This window comes from Hyla sarda, unplaced genomic scaffold, assembly GCF_029499605.1.
Source record: "Hyla sarda isolate aHylSar1 unplaced genomic scaffold, aHylSar1.hap1 scaffold_387, whole genome shotgun sequence".
In the NCBI taxonomy this organism is placed as follows: domain Eukaryota; kingdom Metazoa; phylum Chordata; class Amphibia; order Anura; family Hylidae; genus Hyla; species Hyla sarda.
Genome location: NW_026610406.1, coordinates 237,587 through 257,875, shown reverse-complemented (window position 1 = coordinate 257,875; position 20,289 = coordinate 237,587). Strand labels below are relative to the sequence as shown.

Sequence of the window (20,289 nt, the reverse complement as noted above, 5' to 3'; positions counted from 1 at the left end):
TATATTTTTTTAGATTCACTTCACCTATTATTTATCACCACCCTATATGAAGATTACAGCTGAGGATGGATTCACTGAGGACTCCTGAGAAAAAAAGTTTTCTTTTGCATAATTATAGATCTTATGATTTAAATATAGTTTATTATACATTGATCCTTGTTTCAACATGACATCTTCTTGTGACATATTTCTGTGCTGGTATCTATATAGACGTCCGTTATAATAAATTTGTCTTGAACAATACATGTATAGAAGTCTATTTGGACTCATATGTATTTTAGACTATGCTGTGCGTTTTTTGGTCAGGGGCACTTCGGGTATCGACAGGCGCATTTGATATGCGCAGGTCGATTCACCGATATGCGATCACCCATGTAGACGCACCACGCATGCGCAGGCAGTTGGCGCTTGCGCGGATCATTTTGTTATGATCGCGGACATCTATGACGCTCCTGCATCAGCTGACCTATAGTGGTCAGCTGATCGGAAGTACACGATGTGGAGCCACGCAGCCGCAGTTTGTTTATTTACATCTATGACGCTCCTGCATCAGCTGACCTATAGTGGTCAGCTGATCGGAACTACACGATGTGGAGCCACGCAGCCGCAGTTTGTTTATTTACAAACACAGCTGACACACACGCACGCTAGATCTCTTATGCGATCTATATGATGAAGATGCAATCGGAGACATGGATCAATGTAAGTGAAGTCCCAGTGAACACATCTGAAGCTTATATATGTTTTGATGGTCGTTTTTTATGCTCATTAAGATTTATAGTTTTTGTGTATTTGAATCACTATGACAACACAACTTAACCAATAGGATGTGGTCACTGATTATAATGATATATGTATAACACCTGTTATGTAACCAATCACAGCATGTTGTGATTCCTATATATATGCACATTGTCACTTTGTTTGATATGCTTGAAAAAGGCAGTTTATTGCCGAAACGTTGCACATGGATGGCAAATAAAATCTTGCTCCATCTACCAGCCTGAGTCCTCAGCTATTTGGTGCTGTATCCCTTCTGAATTTCTATATATATATATATATATATATATATATTTCTCCGCCGAAATCACTTTTAAACCCATTTCCACCTTTTTTTCCCTTCTCTTCCTCTTACTTTTTTTTCACGTTTTTTTACGTTTTTCTCCTTTTCGCCTCTTTTCTGGGCGTATTATTCTTCTTTTTCTTCTTTTTTTTCGTCTAATGCATACCCCATCAGTGCAGCAATGCTTATTCAATACCGCCAGCAGATGGAGACACTGGGGGATAATTTTCTAAGGATTTATACTGATTTTTCCTGTCTGAATTTGTCGCACAGAAAGTTGCAGGCCAAATATGTGTGACATTTCTGCGACTTTAGCTTCTAGAGCATTTTTACAACATTATACATAGGTGCTGAATACATAAAAAGCGACTGTTCAGCGACAGACAAGTCGCATCGGCTGAAAGTAGGCCAGAATGTCAGTCCATGTTGGAGCAGGTTTAGATACAGTCTAAAGTATAGATCTCAAAGTCTGTGCACAGAATTTAGCAAGGGCCTCGCACCTTCTGATGCATCAGGTAGGTGCACAATAGCATAGCCTAACCCTCTGTACTTTGGTCTATATTGATGCGGGACATAGACAGCCAGCTGATGACCAATCCATTAGTGCAATGGATGGCTGGAAGCATTTGTCTTTGCCTTTACAATACCACAGAAGCAATGCATGGTCAATGTACAGCAATGACACACCTGTGTGAACAGCCAGGAGACCCCCCCCCCCCCCCCCATGTTATGTTACATAGTTACATAGTTAGTACGGTCGAAAAAAGACATATGTCCATCAAGTTCAACCAGGGAATTAAGGGGTAGGGGTGTGGCGCGATATTGGGGAAGGGATGAGATTTTATATTTCTTCATAAGCATTAATCTTATTTTGTCAATTAGGAACATTCAGCACCCACCCGCTATCAAGGCAGCTGCCTATCATGTCATGCCCTACCTGCACAGGTGTGCTGGCTACTCAAATGATCCAATTAAGGAGGCCATTTAGTCAGCAGCAGCAGAAGTCCTGTGCCTGGACGCTCCAACAGCGGCCAGACACAAGCAGAAGCAGAAGCAGCAGAAGCAGCAGCAGCACCACCTTTTGTTTTTTGGCTGCAGCAGCAGCAAGGCCCACAGGGCTGGCTAGCTGGCTAGCCAGCAAGCAGGTAGCAATGAAAGTAGGAATCTTTCTTTTTAACCCTGTAAGGGGGTGGTGCACTGTACCCGAAGATACTGCCATATCGGGTCAATGCATAGGGCGACGGAAGCAAGCTTCGAAATCGGCCCCCGTTCTCAAAAATCCATTTAATATATGGTCCCCAGATAGGGGACGTATCAGATATTAAACTGATAAGAACAGATACTACACTTGATCTTAGCCAAAAGGCCGAGAAGCGATAACCGTGAAAGGGGCGGGCCCAACAAGGTGCCCTTCATGGGCACTATCACTGCTTGCTGTCAGGGAGGCTGCCAGACAATTTTCCATGCACACTCTGGGCTGGGGGGCAGTCAACCACCAGTACACACAGCAGAACCTAAACCCATACCATTATTGCTAAGCAGCAAGACAGGGGCCCATTGCACTCCCACGGGGCCTTTTTAAATGCAATCCATAACCCGGATTTGCCAGGAACCCTTCTTACTCCTCCTACTTGCATGTGACACTGGGCTTAGGATCTGCATAGGAAACACACACACAAGCACACACCTACCTTTGTTGCCTGCAGATGCCTCCTTGGCTGTCCCCAAACGGTATCAAACCAACACCCACGGGAAGCTGTAAGCATAGAGGACATGCCTGCACCCCATTGGACTTACCTGTGTGGGTTAAATCCGGGTTATTTGACAACCTATGGCGGTGATGGTTCTGCTCAGGCAGAGCAGTGCTGATGCTCCTCATAAAGCTGTCGCTGCTGTGAAGGTTCTAGGTGACATCACAAATCCCTATGGTTACATACACAACAAAGCTGGGTTGTTGTTGTTTACACTCTGCAAGGCCTGTGGAAGTGAGTGACATCATAGCACTGTAGTTCTGAGGGTTCTAGATGGATGCAACAATTTCCTGTTGCTTCTATGAAGGCCATAATAGACGACATCACCAAACAGCTCCATAGTCACATACACAGCAAAGGAGAGATGTTGTTTACACCTAGTGATGTCAGTGGTATTGAGTGACATCACAGCACAGTGCTAAGGCTCCTGGGCCTGGACACAGCAGCGGCTGCAATATCTCAACGGAGAATACGTTTATATATATGTGTGTGTGTGCGCGTATATATATATATATATATATATATATATATATATATATATATATATTTCTCCGCCGAAATCACTTTTAAACCCATTTCCACCTTTTTTTCCCTTCTCTTCCTCTTACTTTTTTTTCACGTTTTTTTACGTTTTTCTCCTTTTCGCCTCTTTTCTGGGCGTATTATTCTTCTTTTTCTTCTTTTTTTTCGTCTAATGCATACCCCATCAGTGCAGCAATGCTTATTCAATACCGCCAGCAGATGGAGACACTGGGGGATAATTTTCTAAGGATTTATACTGATTTTTCCTGTCTGAATTTGTCGCACAGAAAGTTGCAGGCCAAATATGTGTGACATTTCTGCGACTTTAGCTTCTAGAGCATTTTTACAACATTATACATAGGTGCTGAATACATAAAAAGCGACTGTTCAGCGACAGACAAGTCGCATCGGCTGAAAGTAGGCCAGAATGTCAGTCCATGTTGGAGCAGGTTTAGATACAGTCTAAAGTATAGATCTCAAAGTCTGTGCACAGAATTTAGCAAGGGCCTCGCACCTTCTGATGCATCAGGTAGGTGCACAATAGCATAGCCTAACCCTCTGTACTTTGGTCTATATTGATGCGGGACATAGACAGCCAGCTGATGACCAATCCATTAGTGCAATGGATGGCTGGAAGCATTTGTCTTTGCCTTTGCAATACCACAGAAGCAATGCATGGTCAATGTACAGCAATGACACACCTGTGTGAACAGCCAGGAGACCCCCCCCCCCCCCATGTTATGTTACATAGTTACATAGTTAGTACGGTCGAAAAAAGACATATGTCCATCAAGTTCAACCAGGGAATTAAGGGGTAGGGGTGTGGCGCGATATTGGGGAAGGGATGAGATTTTATATTTCTTCATAAGCATTAATCTTATTTTGTCAATTAGGAACATTCAGCACCCACCCGCTATCAAGGCAGCTGCCTATCATGTCATGCCCTACCTGCACAGGTGTGCTGGCTACTCAAATGATCCAATTAAGGAGGCCATTTAGTCAGCAGCAGCAGAAGTCCTGTGCCTGGACGCTCCAACAGCGGCCAGACACAAGCAGAAGCAGAAGCAGCAGAAGCAGCAGCAGCACCACCTTTTGTTTTTTGGCTGCAGCAGCAGCAAGGCCCACAGGGCTGGCTAGCTGGCTAGCCAGCAAGCAGGTAGCAATGAAAGTAGGAATCTTTCTTTTTAACCCTGTAAGGGGGTGGTGCACTGTACCCGAAGATACTGCCATATCGGGTCAATGCATAGGGCGACGGAAGCAAGCTTCGAAATCGGCCCCCGTTCTCAAAAATCCATTTAATATATGGTCCCCAGATAGGGGACGTATCAGATATTAAACTGATAAGAACAGATACTACACTTGATCTTAGCCAAAAGGCCGAGAAGCGATAACCGTGAAAGGGGCGGGCCCAACAAGGTGCCCTTCATGGGCACTATCACTGCTTGCTGTCAGGGAGGCTGCCAGACAATTTTCCATGCACACTCTGGGCTGGGGGGCAGTCAACCACCAGTACACACAGCAGAACCTAAACCCATACCATTATTGCTAAGCAGCAAGACAGGGGCCCATTGCACTCCCACGGGGCCTTTTTAAATGCAATCCATAACCCGGATTTGCCAGGAACCCTTCTTACTCCTCCTACTTGCATGTGACACTGGGCTTAGGATCTGCATAGGAAACACACACACAAGCACACACCTACCTTTGTTGCCTGCAGATGCCTCCTTGGCTGTCCCCAAACGGTATCAAACCAACACCCACGGGAAGCTGTAAGCATAGAGGACATGCCTGCACCCCATTGGACTTACCTGTGTGGGTTAAATCCGGGTTATTTGACAACCTATGGCGGTGATGGTTCTGCTCAGGCAGAGCAGTGCTGATGCTCCTCATAAAGCTGTCGCTGCTGTGAAGGTTCTAGGTGACATCACAAATCCCTATGGTTACATACACAACAAAGCTGGGTTGTTGTTGTTTACACTCTGCAAGGCCTGTGGAAGTGAGTGACATCATAGCACTGTAGTTCTGAGGGTTCTAGATGGATGCAACAATCTCCTGTTGCTTCTATGGAGGCCATAATAGACGACATCACCAAACAGCTCCATAGTCACATACACAGCAAAGGAGAGATGTTGTTTACACCTAGTGATGTCAGTGGTATTGAGTGACATCACAGCACAGTGCTAAGGCTCCTGGGCCTGGACACAGCAGCGGCTGCAATATCTCAACGGAGAATACGTTTATATATATGTGTGTGTGTGCGCGTATATATATATATATATATATATATATATATATATATATATATTTCTCCGCCGAAATCACTTTTAAACCCATTTCCACCTTTTTTTCCCTTCTCTTCCTCTTACTTTTTTTTCACGTTTTTTTACGTTTTTCTCCTTTTCGCCTCTTTTCTGGGCGTATTATTCTTCTTTTTCTTCTTTTTTTTCGTCTAATGCATACCCCATCAGTGCAGCAATGCTTATTCAATACCGCCAGCAGATGGAGACACTGGGGGATAATTTTCTAAGGATTTATACTGATTTTTCCTGTCTGAATTTGTCGCACAGAAAGTTGCAGGCCAAATATGTGTGACATTTCTGCGACTTTAGCTTCTAGAGCATTTTTACAACATTATACATAGGTGCTGAATACATAAAAAGCGACTGTTCAGCGACAGACAAGTCGCATCGGCTGAAAGTAGGCCAGAATGTCAGTCCATGTTGGAGCAGGTTTAGATACAGTCTAAAGTATAGATCTCAAAGTCTGTGCACAGAATTTAGCAAGGGCCTCGCACCTTCTGATGCATCAGGTAGGTGCACAATAGCATAGCCTAACCCTCTGTACTTTGGTCTATATTGATGCGGGACATAGACAGCCAGCTGATGACCAATCCATTAGTGCAATGGATGGCTGGAAGCATTTGTCTTTGCCTTTGCAATACCACAGAAGCAATGCATGGTCAATGTACAGCAATGACACACCTGTGTGAACAGCCAGGAGACCCCCCCCCCCCCCCATGTTATGTTACATAGTTACATAGTTAGTACGGTCGAAAAAAGACATATGTCCATCAAGTTCAACCAGGGAATTAAGGGGTAGGGGTGTGGCGCGATATTGGGGAAGGGATGAGATTTTATATTTCTTCATAAGCATTAATCTTATTTTGTCAATTAGGAACATTCAGCACCCACCCGCTATCAAGGCAGCTGCCTATCATGTCATGCCCTACCTGCACAGGTGTGCTGGCTACTCAAATGATCCAATTAAGGAGGCCATTTAGTCAGCAGCAGCAGAAGTCCTGTGCCTGGACGCTCCAACAGCGGCCAGACACAAGCAGAAGCAGAAGCAGCAGAAGCAGCAGCAGCACCACCTTTTGTTTTTTGGCTGCAGCAGCAGCAAGGCCCACAGGGCTGGCTAGCTGGCTAGCCAGCAAGCAGGTAGCAATGAAAGTAGGAATCTTTCTTTTTAACCCTGTAAGGGGGTGGTGCACTGTACCCGAAGATACTGCCATATCGGGTCAATGCATAGGGCGACGGAAGCAAGCTTCGAAATCGGCCCCCGTTCTCAAAAATCCATTTAATATATGGTCCCCAGATAGGGGACGTATCAGATATTAAACTGATAAGAACAGATACTACACTTGATCTTAGCCAAAAGGCCGAGAAGCGATAACCGTGAAAGGGGCGGGCCCAACAAGGTGCCCTTCATGGGCACTATCACTGCTTGCTGTCAGGGAGGCTGCCAGACAATTTTCCATGCACACTCTGGGCTGGGGGGCAGTCAACCACCAGTACACACAGCAGAACCTAAACCCATACCATTATTGCCAAGCAGCAAGACAGGGGCCCATTGCACTCCCACGGGGCCTTTTTAAATGCAATCCATAACCCGGATTTGCCAGGAACCCTTCTTACTCCTCCTACTTGCATGTGACACTGGGCTTAGGATCTGCATAGGAAACACACACACAAGCACACACCTACCTTTGTTGCCTGCAGATGCCTCCTTGGCTGTCCCCAAACGGTATCAAACCAACACCCACGGGAAGCTGTAAGCATAGAGGACATGCCTGCACCCCATTGGACTTACCTGTGTGGGTTAAATCCGGGTTATTTGACAACCTATGGCGGTGATGGTTCTGCTCAGGCAGAGCAGTGCTGATGCTCCTCATAAAGCTGTCGCTGCTGTGAAGGTTCTAGGTGACATCACAAATCCCTATGGTTACATACACAACAAAGCTGGGTTGTTGTTGTTTACACTCTGCAAGGCCTGTGGAAGTGAGTGACATCATAGCACTGTAGTTCTGAGGGTTCTAGATGGATGCAACAATCTCCTGTTGCTTCTATGAAGGCCATAATAGACGACATCACCAAACAGCTCCATAGTCACATACACAGCAAAGGAGAGATGTTGTTTACACCTAGTGATGTCAGTGGTATTGAGTGACATCACAGCACAGTGCTAAGGCTCCTGGGCCTGGACACAGCAGCGGCTGCAATATCTCAACGGAGAATACGTTTATATATATGTGTGTGTGTGCGCGTATATATATATATATATATATATATATATATATATATATATATATATATTTCTCCGCCGAAATCACTTTTAAACCCATTTCCACCTTTTTTTCCCTTCTCTTCCTCTTACTTTTTTTTCACGTTTTTTTACGTTTTTCTCCTTTTCGCCTCTTTTCTGGGCGTATTATTCTTCTTTTTCTTCTTTTTTTTTCGTCTAATGCATACCCCATCAGTGCAGCAATGCTTATTCAATACCGCCAGCAGATGGAGACACTGGGGGATAATTTTCTAAGGATTTATACTGATTTTTCCTGTCTGAATTTGTCGCACAGAAAGTTGCAGGCCAAATATGTGTGACATTTCTGCGACTTTAGCTTCTAGAGCATTTTTACAACATTATACATAGGTGCTGAATACATAAAAAGCGACTGTTCAGCGACAGACAAGTCGCATCGGCTGAAAGTAGGCCAGAATGTCAGTCCATGTTGGAGCAGGTTTAGATACAGTCTAAAGTATAGATCTCAAAGTCTGTGCACAGAATTTAGCAAGGGCCTCGCACCTTCTGATGCATCAGGTAGGTGCACAATAGCATAGCCTAACCCTCTGTACTTTGGTCTATATTGATGCGGGACATAGACAGCCAGCTGATGACCAATCCATTAGTGCAATGGATGGCTGGAAGCATTTGTCTTTGCCTTTGCAATACCACAGAAGCAATGCATGGTCAATGTACAGCAATGACACACCTGTGTGAACAGCCAGGAGACCCCCCCCCCCCCCATGTTATGTTACATAGTTACATAGTTAGTACGGTCGAAAAAAGACATATGTCCATCAAGTTCAACCAGGGAATTAAGGGGTAGGGGTGTGGCGCGATATTGGGGAAGGGATGAGATTTTATATTTCTTCATAAGCATTAATCTTATTTTGTCAATTAGGAACATTCAGCACCCACCCGCTATCAAGGCAGCTGCCTATCATGTCATGCCCTACCTGCACAGGTGTGCTGGCTACTCAAATGATCCAATTAAGGAGGCCATTTAGTCAGCAGCAGCAGAAGTCCTGTGCCTGGACGCTCCAACAGCGGCCAGACACAAGCAGAAGCAGAAGCAGCAGAAGCAGCAGCAGCACCACCTTTTGTTTTTTGGCTGCAGCAGCAGCAAGGCCCACAGGGCTGGCTAGCTGGCTAGCCAGCAAGCAGGTAGCAATGAAAGTAGGAATCTTTCTTTTTAACCCTGTAAGGGGGTGGTGCACTGTACCCGAAGATACTGCCATATCGGGTCAATGCATAGGGCGACGGAAGCAAGCTTCGAAATCGGCCCCCGTTCTCAAAAATCCATTTAATATATGGTCCCCAGATAGGGGACGTATCAGATATTAAACTGATAAGAACAGATACTACACTTGATCTTAGCCAAAAGGCCGAGAAGCGATAACCGTGAAAGGGGCGGGCCCAACAAGGTGCCCTTCATGGGCACTATCACTGCTTGCTGTCAGGGAGGCTGCCAGACAATTTTCCATGCACACTCTGGGCTGGGGGGCAGTCAACCACCAGTACACACAGCAGAACCTAAACCCATACCATTATTGCTAAGCAGCAAGACAGGGGCCCATTGCACTCCCACGGGGCCTTTTTAAATGCAATCCATAACCCGGATTTGCCAGGAACCCTTCTTACTCCTCCTACTTGCATGTGACACTGGGCTTAGGATCTGCATAGGAAACACACACACAAGCACACACCTACCTTTGTTGCCTGCAGATGCCTCCTTGGCTGTCCCCAAACGGTATCAAACCAACACCCACGGGAAGCTGTAAGCATAGAGGACATGCCTGCACCCCATTGGACTTACCTGTGTGGGTTAAATCCGGGTTATTTGACAACCTATGGCGGTGATGGTTCTGCTCAGGCAGAGCAGTGCTGATGCTCCTCATAAAGCTGTCGCTGCTGTGAAGGTTCTAGGTGACATCACAAATCCCTATGGTTACATACACAACAAAGCTGGGTTGTTGTTGTTTACACTCTGCAAGGCCTGTGGAAGTGAGTGACATCATAGCACTGTAGTTCTGAGGGTTCTAGATGGATGCAACAATCTCCTGTTGCTTCTATGAAGGCCATAATAGACGACATCACCAAACAGCTCCATAGTCACATACACAGCAAAGGAGAGATGTTGTTTACACCTAGTGATGTCAGTGGTATTGAGTGACATCACAGCACAGTGCTAAGGCTCCTGGGCCTGGACACAGCAGCGGCTGCAATATCTCAACGGAGAATACGTTTATATATATGTGTGTGTGTGCGCGTATATATATATATATATATATATATATATATTTCTCCGCCGAAATCACTTTTAAACCCATTTCCACCTTTTTTTCCCTTCTCTTCCTCTTACTTTTTTTTCACGTTTTTTTACGTTTTTCTCCTTTTCGCCTCTTTTCTGGGCGTATTATTCTTCTTTTTCTTCTTTTTTTTCGTCTAATGCATACCCCATCAGTGCAGCAATGCTTATTCAATACCGCCAGCAGATGGAGACACTGGGGGATAATTTTCTAAGGATTTATACTGATTTTTCCTGTCTGAATTTGTCGCACAGAAAGTTGCAGGCCAAATATGTGTGACATTTCTGCGACTTTAGCTTCTAGAGCATTTTTACAACATTATACATAGGTGCTGAATACATAAAAAGCGACTGTTCAGCGACAGACAAGTCGCATCGGCTGAAAGTAGGCCAGAATGTCAGTCCATGTTGGAGCAGGTTTAGATACAGTCTAAAGTATAGATCTCAAAGTCTGTGCACAGAATTTAGCAAGGGCCTCGCACCTTCTGATGCATCAGGTAGGTGCACAATAGCATAGCCTAACCCTCTGTACTTTGGTCTATATTGATGCGGGACATAGACAGCCAGCTGATGACCAATCCATTAGTGCAATGGATGGCTGGAAGCATTTGTCTTTGCCTTTGCAATACCACAGAAGCAATGCATGGTCAATGTACAGCAATGACACACCTGTGTGAACAGCCAGGAGACCCCCCCCCCCCCCATGTTATGTTACATAGTTACATAGTTAGTACGGTCGAAAAAAGACATATGTCCATCAAGTTCAACCAGGGAATTAAGGGGTAGGGGTGTGGCGCGATATTGGGGAAGGGATGAGATTTTATATTTCTTCATAAGCATTAATCTTATTTTGTCAATTAGGAACATTCAGCACCCACCCGCTATCAAGGCAGCTGCCTATCATGTCATGCCCTACCTGCACAGGTGTGCTGGCTACTCAAATGATCCAATTAAGGAGGCCATTTAGTCAGCAGCAGCAGAAGTCCTGTGCCTGGACGCTCCAACAGCGGCCAGACACAAGCAGAAGCAGAAGCAGCAGAAGCAGCAGCAGCACCACCTTTTGTTTTTTGGCTGCAGCAGCAGCAAGGCCCACAGGGCTGGCTAGCTGGCTAGCCAGCAAGCAGGTAGCAATGAAAGTAGGAATCTTTCTTTTTAACCCTGTAAGGGGGTGGTGCACTGTACCCGAAGATACTGCCATATCGGGTCAATGCATAGGGCGACGGAAGCAAGCTTCGAAATCGGCCCCCGTTCTCAAAAATCCATTTAATATATGGTCCCCAGATAGGGGACGTATCAGATATTAAACTGATAAGAACAGATACTACACTTGATCTTAGCCAAAAGGCCGAGAAGCGATAACCGTGAAAGGGGCGGGCCCAACAAGGTGCCCTTCATGGGCACTATCACTGCTTGCTGTCAGGGAGGCTGCCAGACAATTTTCCATGCACACTCTGGGCTGGGGGGCAGTCAACCACCAGTACACACAGCAGAACCTAAACCCATACCATTATTGCTAAGCAGCAAGACAGGGGCCCATTGCACTCCCACGGGGCCTTTTTAAATGCAATCCATAACCCGGATTTGCCAGGAACCCTTCTTACTCCTCCTACTTGCATGTGACACTGGGCTTAGGATCTGCATAGGAAACACACACACAAGCACACACCTACCTTTGTTGCCTGCAGATGCCTCCTTGGCTGTCCCCAAACGGTATCAAACCAACACCCACGGGAAGCTGTAAGCATAGAGGACATGCCTGCACCCCATTGGACTTACCTGTGTGGGTTAAATCCGGGTTATTTGACAACCTATGGCGGTGATGGTTCTGCTCAGGCAGAGCAGTGCTGATGCTCCTCATAAAGCTGTCGCTGCTGTGAAGGTTCTAGGTGACATCACAAATCCCTATGGTTACATACACAACAAAGCTGGGTTGTTGTTGTTTACACTCTGCAAGGCCTGTGGAAGTGAGTGACATCATAGCACTGTAGTTCTGAGGGTTCTAGATGGATGCAACAATCTCCTGTTGCTTCTATGAAGGCCATAATAGACGACATCACCAAACAGCTCCATAGTCACATACACAGCAAAGGAGAGATGTTGTTTACACCTAGTGATGTCAGTGGTATTGAGTGACATCACAGCACAGTGCTAAGGCTCCTGGGCCTGGACACAGCAGCGGCTGCAATATCTCAACGGAGAATACGTTTATATATATGTGTGTGTGTGCGCGTATATATATATATATATATATATATATATATATATATATATATTTCTCCGCCGAAATCACTTTTAAACCCATTTCCACCTTTTTTTCCCTTCTCTTCCTCTTACTTTTTTTTCACGTTTTTTTACGTTTTTCTCCTTTTCGCCTCTTTTCTGGGCGTATTATTCTTCTTTTTCTTCTTTTTTTTCGTCTAATGCATACCCCATCAGTGCAGCAATGCTTATTCAATACCGCCAGCAGATGGAGACACTGGGGGATAATTTTCTAAGGATTTATACTGATTTTTCCTGTCTGAATTTGTCGCACAGAAAGTTGCAGGCCAAATATGTGTGACATTTCTGCGACTTTAGCTTCTAGAGCATTTTTACAACATTATACATAGGTGCTGAATACATAAAAAGCGACTGTTCAGCGACAGACAAGTCGCATCGGCTGAAAGTAGGCCAGAATGTCAGTCCATGTTGGAGCAGGTTTAGATACAGTCTAAAGTATAGATCTCAAAGTCTGTGCACAGAATTTAGCAAGGGCCTCGCACCTTCTGATGCATCAGGTAGGTGCACAATAGCATAGCCTAACCCTCTGTACTTTGGTCTATATTGATGCGGGACATAGACAGCCAGCTGATGACCAATCCATTAGTGCAATGGATGGCTGGAAGCATTTGTCTTTGCCTTTGCAATACCACAAAAGCAATGCATGGTCAATGTACAGCAATGACACACCTGTGTGAACAGCCAGGAGACCCCCCCCCCCCCCATGTTATGTTACATAGTTACATAGTTAGTACGGTCGAAAAAAGACATATGTCCATCAAGTTCAACCAGGGAATTAAGGGGTAGGGGTGTGGCGCGATATTGGGGAAGGGATGAGATTTTATATTTCTTCATAAGCATTAATCTTATTTTGTCAATTAGGAACATTCAGCACCCACCCGCTATCAAGGCAGCTGCCTATCATGTCATGCCCTACCTGCACAGGTGTGCTGGCTACTCAAATGATCCAATTAAGGAGGCCATTTAGTCAGCAGCAGCAGAAGTCCTGTGCCTGGACGCTCCAACAGCGGCCAGACACAAGCAGAAGCAGAAGCAGCAGAAGCAGCAGCAGCACCACCTTTTGTTTTTTGGCTGCAGCAGCAGCAAGGCCCACAGGGCTGGCTAGCTGGCTAGCCAGCAAGCAGGTAGCAATGAAAGTAGGAATCTTTCTTTTTAACCCTGTAAGGGGGTGGTGCACTGTACCCGAAGATACTGCCATATCGGGTCAATGCATAGGGCGACGGAAGCAAGCTTCGAAATCGGCCCCCGTTCTCAAAAATCCATTTAATATATGGTCCCCAGATAGGGGACGTATCAGATATTAAACTGATAAGAACAGATACTACACTTGATCTTAGCCAAAAGGCCGAGAAGCGATAACCGTGAAAGGGGCGGGCCCAACAAGGTGCCCTTCATGGGCACTATCACTGCTTGCTGTCAGGGAGGCTGCCAGACAATTTTCCATGCACACTCTGGGCTGGGGGGCAGTCAACCACCAGTACACACAGCAGAACCTAAACCCATACCATTATTGCTAAGCAGCAAGACAGGGGCCCATTGCACTCCCACGGGGCCTTTTTAAATGCAATCCATAACCCGGATTTGCCAGGAACCCTTCTTACTCCTCCTACTTGCATGTGACACTGGGCTTAGGATCTGCATAGGAAACACACACACAAGCACACACCTACCTTTGTTGCCTGCAGATGCCTCCTTGGCTGTCCCCAAACGGTATCAAACCAACACCCACGGGAAGCTGTAAGCATAGAGGACATGCCTGCACCCCATTGGACTTACCTGTGTGGGTTAAATCCGGGTTATTTGACAACCTATGGCGGTGATGGTTCTGCTCAGGCAGAGCAGTGCTGATGCTCCTCATAAAGCTGTCGCTGCTGTGAAGGTTCTAGGTGACATCACAAATCCCTATGGTTACATACACAACAAAGCTGGGTTGTTGTTGTTGTTTACACTCTGCAAGGCCTGTGGAAGTGAGTGACATCATAGCACTGTAGTTCTGAGGGTTCTAGATGGATGCAACAATCTCCTGTTGCTTCTATGAAGGCCATAATAGACGACATCACCAAACAGCTCCATAGTCACATACACAGCAAAGGAGAGATGTTGTTTACACCTAGTGATGTCAGTGGTATTGAGTGACATCACAGCACAGTGCTAAGGCTCCTGGGCCTGGACACAGCAGCGGCTGCAATATCTCAACGGAGAATACGTTTATATATATGTGTGTGTGTGCGCGTATATATATATATATATATATATATATATATATATATATATATTTCTCCGCCGAAATCACTTTTAAACCCATTTCCACCTTTTTTTCCCTTCTCTTCCTCTTACTTTTTTTTCACGTTTTTTTACGTTTTTCTCCTTTTCGCCTCTTTTCTGGGCGTATTATTCTTCTTTTTCTTCTTTTTTTTCGTCTAATGCATACCCCATCAGTGCAGCAATGCTTATTCAATACCGCCAGCAGATGGAGACACTGGGGGATAATTTTCTAAGGATTTATACTGATTTTTCCTGTCTGAATTTGTCGCACAGAAAGTTGCAGGCCAAATATGTGTGACATTTCTGCGACTTTAGCTTCTAGAGCATTTTTACAACATTATACATAGGTGCTGAATACATAAAAAGCGACTGTTCAGCGACAGACAAGTCGCATCGGCTGAAAGTAGGCCAGAATGTCAGTCCATGTTGGAGCAGGTTTAGATACAGTCTAAAGTATAGATCTCAAAGTCTGTGCACAGAATTTAGCAAGGGCCTCGCACCTTCTGATGCATCAGGTAGGTGCACAATAGCATAGCCTAACCCTCTGTACTTTGGTCTATATTGATGCGGGACATAGACAGCCAGCTGATGACCAATCCATTAGTGCAATGGATGGCTGGAAGCATTTGTCTTTGCCTTTGCAATACCACAGAAGCAATGCATGGTCAATGTACAGCAATGACACACCTGTGTGAACAGCCAGGAGACCCCCCCCCCCCCCCCCATGTTATGTTACATAGTTACATAGTTAGTACGGTCGAAAAAAGACATATGTCCATCAAGTTCAACCAGGGAATTAAGGGGTAGGGGTGTGGCGCGATATTGGGGAAGGGATGAGATTTTATATTTCTTCATAAGCATTAATCTTATTTTGTCAATTAGGAACATTCAGCACCCACCCGCTATCAAGGCAGCTGCCTATCATGTCATGCCCTACCTGCACAGGTGTGCTGGCTACTCAAATGATCCAATTAAGGAGGCCATTTAGTCAGCAGCAGCAGAAGTCCTGTGCCTGGACGCTCCAACAGCGGCCAGACACAAGCAGAAGCAGAAGCAGCAGAAGCAGCAGCAGCACCACCTTTTGTTTTTTGGCTGCAGCAGCAGCAAGGCCCACAGGGCTGGCTAGCTGGCTAGCCAGCAAGCAGGTAGCAATGAAAGTAGGAATCTTTCTTTTTAACCCTGTAAGGGGGTGGTGCACTGTACCCGAAGATACTGCCATATCGGGTCAATGCATAGGGCGACGGAAGCAAGCTTCGAAATCGGCCCCCGTTCTCAAAAATCCATTTAATATATGGTCCCCAGATAGGGGACGTATCAGATATTAAACTGATAAGAACAGATACTACACTTGATCTTAGCCAAAAGGCCGAGAAGCGATAACCGTGAAAGGGGCGGGCCCAACAAGGTGCCCTTCATGGGCACTATCACTGCTTGCTGTCAGGGAGGCTGCCAGACAATTTTCCATGCACACTCTGGGCTGGGGGGCAGTCAACCACCAGTACACACAGCAGAACCTAAACCCATACCATTATTGCTAAGCAGCAAGACAGGGGCCCATTGCACTCCCACGGGGCCTTTTTAAATGCAATCCATAACCCGGATTTGCCAGGAACCCTTCTTACTCCTCCTACTTGCATGTGACACTGGGCTTAGGATCTGCATAGGAAACACACACACAAGCACACACCTACCTTTGTTGCCTGCAGATGCCTCCTTGGCTGTCCCCAAACGGTATCAAACCAACACCCACGGGAAGCTGTAAGCATAGAGGACATGCCTGCACCCCATTGGACTTACCTGTGTGGGTTAAATCCGGGTTATTTGACAACCTATGGCGGTGATGGTTCTGCTCAGGCAGAGCAGTGCTGATGCTCCTCATAAAGCTGTCGCTGCTGTGAAGGTTCTAGGTGACATCACAAATCCCTATGGTTACATACACAACAAAGCTGGGTTGTTGTTGTTTACACTCTGCAAGGCCTGTGGAAGTGAGTGACATCATAGCACTGTAGTTCTGAGGGTTCTAGATGGATGCAACAATCTCCTGTTGCTTCTATGAAGGCCATAATAGACGACATCACCAAACAGCTCCATAGTCACATACACAGCAAAGGAGAGATGTTGTTTACACCTAGTGATGTCAGTGGTATTGAGTGACATCACAGCACAGTGCTAAGGCTCCTGGGCCTGGACACAGCAGCGGCTGCAATATCTCAACGGAGAATACGTTTATATATATGTGTGTGTGTGCGCGTATATATATATATATATATATATATATATATATATATATATATATATATTTCTCCGCCGAAATCACTTTTAAACCCATTTCCACCTTTTTTTCCCTTCTCTTCCTCTTACTTTTTTTTCACGTTTTTTTACGTTTTTCTCCTTTTCGCCTCTTTTCTGGGCGTATTATTCTTCTTTTTCTTCTTTTTTTTCGTCTAATGCATACCCCATCAGTGCAGCAATGCTTATTCAATACCGCCAGCAGATGGAGACACTGGGGGATAATTTTCTAAGGATTTATACTGATTTTTCCTGTCTGAATTTGTCGCACAGAAAGTTGCAGGCCAAATATGTGTGACATTTCTGCGACTTTAGCTTCTAGAGCATTTTTACAACATTATACATAGGTGCTGAATACATAAAAAGCGACTGTTCAGCGACAGACAAGTCGCATCGGCTGAAAGTAGGCCAGAATGTCAGTCCATGTTGGAGCAGGTTTAGATACAGTCTAAAGTATAGATCTCAAAGTCTGTGCACAGAATTTAGCAAGGGCCTCGCACCTTCTGATGCATCAGGTAGGTGCACAATAGCATAGCCTAACCCTCTGTACTTTGGTCTATATTGATGCGGGACATAGACAGCCAGCTGATGACCAATCCATTAGTGCAATGGATGGCTGGAAGCATTTGTCTTTGCCTTTGCAATACCACAGAAGCAATGCATGGTCAATGTACAGCAATGACACACCTGTGTGAACAGCCAGGAGACCCCCCCCCCCCCCCCATGTTATGTTACATAGTTACATAGTTAGTACGGTCGAAAAAAGACATATGTCCATCAAGTTCAACCAGGGAATTAAGGGGTAGGGGTGTGGCGCGATATTGGGGAAGGGATGAGATTTTATATTTCTTCATAAGCATTAATCTTATTTTGTCAATTAGGAACATTCAGCACCCACCCGCTATCAAGGCAGCTGCCTATCATGTCATGCCCTACCTGCACAGGTGTGCTGGCTACTCAAATGATCCAATTAAGGAGGCCATTTAGTCAGCAGCAGCAGAAGTCCTGTGCCTGGACGCTCCAACAGCGGCCAGACACAAGCAGAAGCAGAAGCAGCAGAAGCAGCAGCAGCACCACCTTTTGTTTTTTGGCTGCAGCAGCAGCAAGGCCCACAGGGCTGGCTAGCTGGCTAGCCAGCAAGCAGGTAGCAATGAAAGTAGGAATCTTTCTTTTTAACCCTGTAAGGGGGTGGTGCACTGTACCCGAAGATACTGCCATATCGGGTCAATGCATAGGGCGACGGAAGCAAGCTTCGAAATCGGCCCCCGTTCTCAAAAATCCATTTAATATATGGTCCCCAGATAGGGGACGTATCAGATATTAAACTGATAAGAACAGATACTACACTTGATCTTAGCCAAAAGGCCGAGAAGCGATAACCGTGAAAGGGGCGGGCCCAACAAGGTGCCCTTCATGGGCACTATCACTGCTTGCTGTCAGGGAGGCTGCCAGACAATTTTCCATGCACACTCTGGGCTGGGGGGCAGTCAACCACCAGTACACACAGCAGAACCTAAACCCATACCATTATTGCTAAGCAGCAAGACAGGGGCCCATTGCACTCCCACGGGGCCTTTTTAAATGCAATCCATAACCCGGATTTGCCAGGAACCCTTCTTACTCCTCCTACTTGCATGTGACACTGGGCTTAGGATCTGCATAGGAAACACACACACAAGCACACACCTACCTTTGTTGCCTGCAGATGCCTCCTTGGCTGTCCCCAAACGGTATCAAACCAACACCCACGGGAAGCTGTAAGCATAGAGGACATGCCTGCACCCCATTGGACTTACCTGTGTGGGTTAAATCCGGGTTATTTGACAACCTATGGCGGTGATGGTTCTGCTCAGGCAGAGCAGTGCTGATGCTCCTCATAAAGCTGTCGCTGCTGTGAAGGTTCTAGGTGACATCACAAATCCCTATGGTTACATACACAACAAAGCTGGGTTGTTGTTGTTTACACTCTGCAAGGCCTGTGGAAGTGAGTGACATCATAGCACTGTAGTTCTGAGGGTTCTAGATGGATGCAACAATCTCCTGTTGCTTCTATGAAGGCCATAATAGACGACATCACCAAACAGCTCCATAGTCACATACACAGCAAAGGAGAGATGTTGTTTACACCTAGTGATGTCAGTGGTATTGAGTGACATCACAGCACAGTGCTAAGGCTCCTGGGCCTGGACACAGCAGCGGCTGCAATATCTCAACGGAGAATACGTTTATATATATGTGTGTGTGTGCGCGTATATATATATATATATATATATATATATATATATATATATATATTCTCCGCCGAAATCACTTTTAAACCCATTTCCACCTTTTTTTCCCTTCTCTTCCTCTTACTTTTTTTTCACGTTTTTTTACGTTTTTCTCCTTTTCGCCTCTTTCCTGGGCGTATTATTCTTCTTTTTCTTCTTTTTTTTCGTCTAATGCATACCCCATCAGTGCAGCAATGCTTATTCAATACCGCCAGCAGATGGAGACACTGGGGGATAATTTTCTAAGGATTTATACTGATTTTTCCTGTCTGAATTTGTCGCACAGAAAGTTGCAGGCCAAATATGTGTGACATTTCTGCGACTTTAGCTTCTAGAGCATTTTTACAACATTATACATAGGTGCTGAATACATAAAAAGCGACTGTTCAGCGACAGACAAGTCGCATCGGCTGAAAGTAGGCCAGAATGTCAGTCCATGTTGGAGCAGGTTTAGATACAGTCTAAAGTATAGATCTCAAAGTCTGTGCACAGAATTTAGCAAGGGCCTCGCACCTTCTGATGCATCAGGTAGGTGCACAATAGCATAGCCTAACCCTCTGTACTTTGGTCTATATTGATGCGGGACATAGACAGCCAGCTGATGACCAATCCATTAGTGCAATGGATGGCTGGAAGCATTTGTCTTTGCCTTTGCAATACCACAGAAGCAATGCATGGTCAATGTACAGCAATGACACACCTGTGTGAACAGCCAGGAGACCCCCCCCCCCCCCATGTTATGTTACATAGTTACATAGTTAGTACGGTCGAAAAAAGACATATGTCCATCAAGTTCAACCAGGGAATTAAGGGGTAGGGGTGTGGCGCGATATTGGGGAAGGGATGAGATTTTATATTTCTTCATAAGCATTAATCTTATTTTGTCAATTAGGAACATTCAGCACCCACCCGCTATCAAGGCAGCTGCCTATCATGTCATGCCCTACCTGCACAGGTGTGCTGGCTACTCAAATGATCCAA

At 45.5% G+C, this 20,289-nt stretch overlaps 8 non-coding genes across 8 annotated transcripts; all 8 read right to left on the bottom strand.

Annotated features, from left to right (window-relative positions):
- Positions 1-2,250: 2,250 nt before the first annotated feature.
- On the bottom strand, positions 2,251-2,441 carry LOC130332716 (U2 spliceosomal RNA). Its single transcript, XR_008875304.1, has one exon. It is a non-coding gene; the product is annotated as a U2 spliceosomal RNA (small nuclear RNA).
- A 2,093-nt stretch (positions 2,442-4,534) lies between these two features.
- On the bottom strand, positions 4,535-4,725 carry LOC130332714 (U2 spliceosomal RNA). Its single transcript, XR_008875303.1, has one exon. It is a non-coding gene; the product is annotated as a U2 spliceosomal RNA (small nuclear RNA).
- A 2,090-nt stretch (positions 4,726-6,815) lies between these two features.
- On the bottom strand, positions 6,816-7,006 carry LOC130332713 (U2 spliceosomal RNA). Its single transcript, XR_008875302.1, has one exon. It is a non-coding gene; the product is annotated as a U2 spliceosomal RNA (small nuclear RNA).
- A 2,096-nt stretch (positions 7,007-9,102) lies between these two features.
- Positions 9,103-9,293, bottom strand: LOC130332712 (U2 spliceosomal RNA). Its single transcript, XR_008875301.1, has one exon. It is a non-coding gene; the product is annotated as a U2 spliceosomal RNA (small nuclear RNA).
- A 2,077-nt stretch (positions 9,294-11,370) lies between these two features.
- Positions 11,371-11,561, bottom strand: LOC130332711 (U2 spliceosomal RNA). Its single transcript, XR_008875300.1, has one exon. It is a non-coding gene; the product is annotated as a U2 spliceosomal RNA (small nuclear RNA).
- Positions 11,562-13,650: 2,089 nt separating this feature from the next.
- LOC130332710 (U2 spliceosomal RNA) lies at positions 13,651-13,841 on the bottom strand. The gene has a single exon (XR_008875299.1). It is a non-coding gene; the product is annotated as a U2 spliceosomal RNA (small nuclear RNA).
- Positions 13,842-15,936: 2,095 nt separating this feature from the next.
- LOC130332709 (U2 spliceosomal RNA) lies at positions 15,937-16,127 on the bottom strand. The gene has a single exon (XR_008875298.1). It is a non-coding gene; the product is annotated as a U2 spliceosomal RNA (small nuclear RNA).
- Positions 16,128-18,224: 2,097 nt separating this feature from the next.
- On the bottom strand, positions 18,225-18,415 carry LOC130332708 (U2 spliceosomal RNA). Its single transcript, XR_008875297.1, has one exon. It is a non-coding gene; the product is annotated as a U2 spliceosomal RNA (small nuclear RNA).
- Positions 18,416-20,289: the final 1,874 nt, after the last annotated feature.